Source organism: Vulpes vulpes, chromosome 2 (genome assembly GCF_048418805.1).
Source record: "Vulpes vulpes isolate BD-2025 chromosome 2, VulVul3, whole genome shotgun sequence".
NCBI lineage: Eukaryota > Metazoa > Chordata > Mammalia > Carnivora > Canidae > Vulpes > Vulpes vulpes.
This window is the reverse complement of record NC_132781.1, coordinates 107,677,558-107,684,854: the sequence shown is the minus strand read 5'-3', so window position 1 is coordinate 107,684,854 and position 7,297 is coordinate 107,677,558. Positions and strand designations below refer to the sequence as shown.

Below are 7,297 nucleotides of genomic sequence, written 5' to 3'. Positions count from 1 at the left end.
TCAGAGGCTCCACCTCCTAATACCATTACATTGGGGTTAGGATTTTAACATGTGAATGGTGGCGGGAGAGACACAAACATTCAGTCTATAGCAGAGTCAAAATTCTGGGTGAAAAGTATAGCAACTAAAATAAAAATTTTACTAGGTATGCTTAATGGCAGACTAGAGATTGCACTAGAATCAATGAATTTGAAAGCAGATAAATGGAAATTGTCCAAATTTGGAAAAGGGAAAAAAGATAGAAGAAATATAAATAACTTTTCAGAGAGCTGTAGTTTCTGAAATACAAGCAGTTTAATACATGTGATTGGAAAACTAGAAGGAGCCAAGAGAATAGGGAAGAAAAAATATTTGCAGAAATAATGGCAGAAAACTTAGCAATTTAATAAAAACACTAATGGATCCAAGGTCAGTGAGGCACAAGGAGAATAAATACGAAGAAAACCACACCAGGCATGTGACAGACTGTTGGAATCTAAAGATAAAGGAGCTGGGAGAAAATAAAGCCTGTATGTTACTTAGAGAGAAACAGTAATGTAAAGAAGGCAGACTTCTCATGAGAAATGGGGGAGACCAGAAGTCTGTGCTACACACCCAGATCACATCAGTGGAAAAACACATTCCCCCAGTTAGGAGGAGTGCTACCAGCAACCTTCCATTTTCAGCCCCTTTCAGGGGGATTGTTTCAGCTGTAGAGCACTGACTCACTTAAGATCAAGCCTCTTCATGGGATACCTATAGCCAGTGGTTGATCGGTGCAGGACCTGACCATCTTGGCCCAATGCAAGACAAATCTAAAGGGCCATTCTTGCTCCAAATCTCCCCTGGGCATCGGCTGAGGTTGCTGTAGGACTTGCATCACAGCTCAATTTTTCCTTCTGACTACTCTTGCTTCCTTCTCCTTTCCACAGGTTTTGATTCCAAGGAGACTCCTTAGTAAACATTCTGCTGGCTAAATTCCACCTCAGAGTCTACCTCCTAGGAAACCCAACCCATGACGACAATTGAATAACATTTTTAAGTACTGAAATAATGAAAGCTGTCAACCCAGCATTCTATATGCTACAAAATTATCTTTCAAAAATGAAGAAAAATAAAGATGTTTTCATATGGATAAAAGCTAAGAATTTGTGTGTTGTGCTATAAGAAATGCTAAAGGGAATTCTTCAAGTGGAAGAGGAATGACACCAGGTGATAACTTGGATTCAGTGGAAGGAATAAAGAACACAGGAAATGGTAAATATTTGGGTTCACATGAGAAAACATACACATTTTCTTTTTTTTTAAGATTTTCTTTTTAAGTGATCTCTATACCCCAAGTGGGACTTGAACTCATAACCCGAGATCAAGAGTTGCATGCTCCACCAACTGAGCCAGCAAGGCACCCCATGTACATATTTTCTTAATTTCTTGAAAAAGCATTTGATTGCATGATGCAGCTTATAATATAGCATTGTGGGGTTTATAAGTAGTTATGACAGATATGACAAAAATCTCACCCAACTTGGAGAGTGGTAAATAACACTATGATATTAGAAGTTGCTAGCTTTTATGTGAAGTAGTACAGTAAACTCTTAAGTAGATTGTGGTCATTTGTGCTCACTTCGGCAGCACATAAACTAATATCGTGGTAATTTAAATATGTATATTGAAATCCTTGGAGTGACTACTAAAAATAACGCAAGATATACAGCTAAAAAGCCAATGGAGAAATCAAAATGGAATGCTAAAAGGATTTAAATAACCCAAAAAAGAAGAAAGGAAGAGAGGAAAAAAGAATGAAATGGGCAGACACAAATAGACTGTATTATTAATGTATATTAATGATAATGGGAGCTAGGTTTCTTATTGTTAGAGAAGGGGATTACAGATGTAGAAACTAGAATGAACAAGTGGTATTGGAATTTACTTATATAAGTACATAAATATGGATATATTATTGTAGGTATACAAATATATACCTGTGTTTATGTCCACGAATATGCATGTGGATGTGGATATGCATAGATACCCATAGATACACACAACCATATCATTTCTAGCTGTGACCACAGGCAAGTTTTGAAAGCATCAACTATGAGCATATGTAGAGGCCCAATCTTGATTTCTGAGAACACTTCTCAGTGTAAAAGAACCAAGGCTTTTTGTTGAGTAACAACTGATTTGAGGACTGAGGGAGGAAATGTACAAAAATGAACCTGGAACATTTTGTGTCCAAAAGTAAGGAAGTCCCTGAGGAATGATGGGGATCTGTCCAAATCCATAGAATCCAACTTGACTGGGCTTCCCACTGGTGAAATCTGAAGGATATGACTTCAAAACAAATAATAGTAACAAAGTGTAAGCTGTTGAATAAAACAGAAATCCATGAGTCCACATTTGCTCTGAGTAAAGATGTGAATAAATTGAAAGTTAGGTGAAGGAACAGATATCTACATAGTCTTAAATTACCCCCTCATCAAGCACTTACTGATTACAAAGGGAAAAAGTAACTTGATAGTGGGAGAGGCTTGGCAGACACTATCTTAATCAAATGAGCCAAGGCAACATCCCTAGTAATGGGACAAATTGAAATCAGAACCACCTGCTAGTACGCAATGAGAACTACGATAATGCCTGTTGAAGATTCATAAGCTGAGTCTAATCGTGAGGAAACAGCAGACGAACTCAAATTGAAGGACATTATACAAAATAACTGTTCTGTAATCTTCAGAATTGTCAGGGTCATGAAAATCATGAAAAGGCCAAGGAACTATTCTAGATAGAAGGAAACAAAAGAAACGTGACAAGTAAATGCAGCATATTATCCTGGACTGGCTCCCTTTGCTATTAAGATTGTTACGGAACAATTGATGAAACTTAAATGGGTAGAAGAATTAAGTAGTAGTAATGTATTAATGTTAATTTCCTCACTTTGATGATGGTGTTGCGATTATGCAGGAGAATATCCTTCTTTAGGAAATATACACCCAAGTATTTGAAAGTAAGGGCCATGATATTAGCAATTTCTCTCAAATGGTTTGGAAGGAAAAGTATCACACTGTACCTGCAGCTTTTCTAGAAGTTTGAGATTGTTTCAAAAATGAATATCCACGGGGATCCCTGAGTGGCTCAGCTGTTTAGCGCCTGCCTTCAGCGCAGGGCGGGATCCTGGGATCCTGGGATCGAGTCCCATGTCAGGCTCCCTGCATGGAGCCTGCTCCTCCCTCTGCCTGTGCCTCTGCCTGTGCCTGTGCCTCTGTCTGTCTGTCTGTCTCTCTCTCATGAATAAATAAATAAAAATCTTAAAAAAAGGAATATCCACTTAGGAACAAAACCCACAAGATACTGTCAGAATGGTTAAATTAAAAAAGATGATGGAAGTCTTGACGGTTCAAAGCAACCAGAACTCTTGTAAATTTCTGGTGTAATGTAAAATTACAAAATCACTTTGGAATAGATTTGGTAGTTTCTTATAAAGTTATCCCTTCCTTTGAGCCAGCAATCCCACTCCTAGGTATTTACCCAAGAGCAATGAAAATGTATGCCCACACAGATACTTGGGCAGGAATACTTGTGGGAGCTCTTTTCCTAATAACCAAGGTCCGGAACAAAATACCCATCAGTAGGAAAATGGATTTTAAAATTTTGATATAATCACACAATATAATATTATTCAGTAATCAGGATGTTCTATTTATAGATGTAAGAGTATGGGTAAATTTCATAGATATTATGCCGAGTGAACAAAGCTAGAGTACATATTGTTTGATTCCATTTATATGAAGTTTTAGAGGAGGCAGAGTTACTTTATGATGGAAGAAACACAGAACAGTTAATGCTTCTAGTGGTGGTGGAATTGACTGGGAAGGGACACTAGGGATATTTTAGATGTTCTACATCTTGATGGAGTGTGGTTTATGCAATGTATCAATCTAAATTGTAGATTGTTGACAGACAATCCTAAGGCATCTACAAAAAAAAAAAAGATGAGAATTTAGCAAGGTTGCAATAAACAAATTTACTATACAAAAATTTTAATTTTATATACTAGCAGCGAAGAGTTGGAAATGAAAAAAATATCTCTTTTGAGACAGTACGCACACAAACAGTAGGGGAGGGGCGAGAATCTTAAACAGATTCCAAGCTGAGCAAGGAGCTGATGTAGGACTTGATCCCATGACCCTGAGATCATGACCTGAGTTGAAATCAAGAGTCAGACGCTTAACTGACTGAGCCACCCACGCACCCTGGAAATGAAAATTTTAAATTCCATTTATGGTAATGTGAGAATTTACAACATTTAGGAAGAATGTAGCAAAAGATACATAAGACTCCTATCCTGGAAACTACAAAATACCTTTGAGAAAAAAATAAAAAATGTCTCAAGAAATGGAGAGAGATACCGTGATGAATTGGAAGACCCAATATTGCCAGTATGTCACTTCTCCCCATATTGATTTCAGTCCCATCAGGCTTTTTTGTAGAAATTAAGTAGCCAATTGTTTTTAGGTAGTATTGCAAAGGATCTAAAATATTCAAAGCATTCTTGAAAAAGAGCAATATTAGAGGTGTTCCTCAATTGCTTAGTGATCATGGGCTGTCCTTTTACCTATAGAAATAAGATATTAAAAAAACAATAATTAGAAGTTTAATGTGTATGAATAGGGCTTGTTGTCTTGTGGGCTTCATTGTAAGGTAATTGGCAGACACATAGTTGTTTTATTGGTTTTCCAATAAAATGCAAATGCCTCTGCACATTTTCTCCAGGAGGATAGGGGTAGGTGAGGGGTGGTGATTGGTGGCATAAGGTTAGGAGATGACAGTGGGAAAGGGACCTTGGATGATATCATTCACTATGCAGACTTTTCATGGAAAAATTTGAGTTTAACCCTACACTCTGGCCATGGACACTAAACATTATAGAGGAAGGCAGTGAAGAAATGTCCCTGAAATGAGTGTAGGGTTAAACTCCAAAAAGTGTAGTAAACCTCTCACTCTTTCTGTGGGCTGGTAAAGGAGTTTATGGAGTATGGGAGAGATTTTTTTTTTTTATAGACATTTCAATCCAATTCTCACACCGACATTCTCTTATTTGGTGCTTCTAATGTCCAGGCCTTCTCAGGGTTCTTTTAGGTGAATTGGATTGCTTCTTGTTGGCATGCTATTGCCAACAAGTTCGGTGGGGTTTTTTTGGTTTTGTTTTGTTTTTTTGTTTTTTAGCTTTCTCCTGCCTTGCTAAGAAAATTTCCACTCCACCATCTGTTTTCCATTTTCCAAAATTTCATTGATAATACTGTTGTTTCCTTCCTTTTCCTTCTTTTTTGTGGTTTTGCATTTTTAAATTCTTTACTATCATTTTTGTTTGGTTTCAGGAGTGAGCAGGTGAAAGTTCTTCTTTAATTTAATCTTTAGCTTAATCTACCATGAAAAACTGGAAATCCTTCTGAGCTTTCCTAAAAGGTAGTGTGATTTGGAGCAATAGAGAGTGAAGGGGTGGGGGTGGGGGTATCACAATTGAAGAGAGATGCCACAGATGCAGAAAGGGGACAAATACAAAAGATATCTAGATATCATTTTTAACCCAATCCTACTACTTTATATTATTGAATATATATAGCCCCAATTAACAGGAGTAATCATTCTGCAATACAAAGAATGTAAACAAAATTTTTCTGCACAAACACATGTGGATTATTATAAAATAACATATGTTTTAGTGCTACTCAAAAATCAATTCTTCCTCAACAAAATATTAGCAAATCAAATCAAACAATGCATAAAAAAATTATACACCACAACCAAGTGGGATTTATTCCAGTTACACAAGACTAGTTCAACATTTGGAATCAATTAATGTAATCCATCACATCAACAGGCTAAAGAAGAATCATCTGCATATTGATAGATGCAGAAAACTTGACACTTATTCAAGGTAAAAACTCTCAAAAACTAGGAATGTAAGGAAACTTCCTTAACTTGATAAAGAATACTAAAAAAAACTATTTAGCCGGGCACCTGAGTAGCTCAGTCGGTTAAGTGTCTGCCTTCGGCTCAGGTCACGATCCCAGGGTCCTGGAATCGAGTCCTGCATCAGGCTCCCTGCTCAGTGAGGAGTCTGCTTCTCCCTCTCCCTCTGCCCCTCATGCTGGCTTTCTCTCCTTTTCTCCCATAAAAAAAAAAAATCTTAAAAAAAAACCCTACTTAACATGATGAGAAACTAGGTACTTTCCCACTTGATTAGGAACATGACAAGAATGTACTTTCTTGCCACTCCTTTTTTTTTAAGATTATTTATTTATTTATTTATTTATTTATTTATTTATTTATTCATAGAGACACACACAGAGAGAGAGAGAGAGAGAGAGAGAGGGGGCAGACACACAGGCAGAGGGAGAAGCAGGCTCCATGAAGGGAGCCCGACGTGGGACTCGATCCAAGGTCTCCAGGATCCCTCCCTAGGCTGCAGGTGGCGCTAAACCGCTGCACCCCTGGGGCTGCCCCTCCTTTTTTTTTTTTTTTTAAGGTCTTATTTACTCATGAGAGACACACACAGAGAGAGACAGGCAGAGACACAGGCAGAGAAAGAAGCAGGCTTCCCACAGGGAGCCCGATGTGGGACTTGATCCTGGGACCCTGGGATCATGCCCTGAGCCAAAGGCAGGTGCTAAACCGCAGAGCCGCCCAGGTGTCCCCTCTCTTGCCACTCCTATTCAACATCATACTTGAAGTCATATATGATGGAATAAGACAAGAAAAGGGGGTAAAGATGAACAGGTTGAGAAAGAAGATATAATGCAGTCTTTGTCGCAGATGACATGACTGTCTATGTAGAAAATCCCAATGAATCAATAACAACAAAAAAGAAAACACCTGAAAGTAAGTGGTTATAGCAAGTTTGCAGCATATAAGGTTAATATATAAAAGTCAATTGTCTTTTGTATACCAGCAACAATCAAGTGGAATTTGAAATTAAAAACAATACCATATGCATTAGCACCAAAATTGAAATAGAGATCAAAGATTCAAGTTAATTGAGAGATGTCTATGCATATGGGTAGGAATACTCATTATGTCAAGATGTCAGTTCTTTCCAACTTGATCTATAGATTTAATGCAATCTTAATCCAAGAATAGAGAGCCCAGAAATAGATCCACACAAAAGTAGTCAAGTCATCTTAGACAAAGGAGCAAAAGGCAACTTAATAGAGAAACAATAGTCTTTTCACTAAATGGTACTTGAACAATTGGATACCCACATGCAAAAAATGAATCTATACACTTTCCACAAAAAAGTAACTCAGAATGAATTGTAAAC

At 37.5% G+C, this 7,297-nt stretch overlaps 1 protein-coding gene across 1 annotated transcript in view; it reads left to right on the top strand.

The window, feature by feature from the left end:
• Positions 1 to 911: 911 nt before the first annotated feature.
• The window catches only part of PRPF18 (pre-mRNA processing factor 18), an 83,367-nt gene continuing 76,981 nt past the window's right edge, over positions 912 to 7,297 (top strand). The window contains exon 1 of the mRNA XM_072749496.1: positions 912 to 1,236. The gene's annotated coding sequence lies outside the window, so the exon portion shown is untranslated. The remainder of the gene's footprint in view (positions 1,237 to 7,297) is intronic.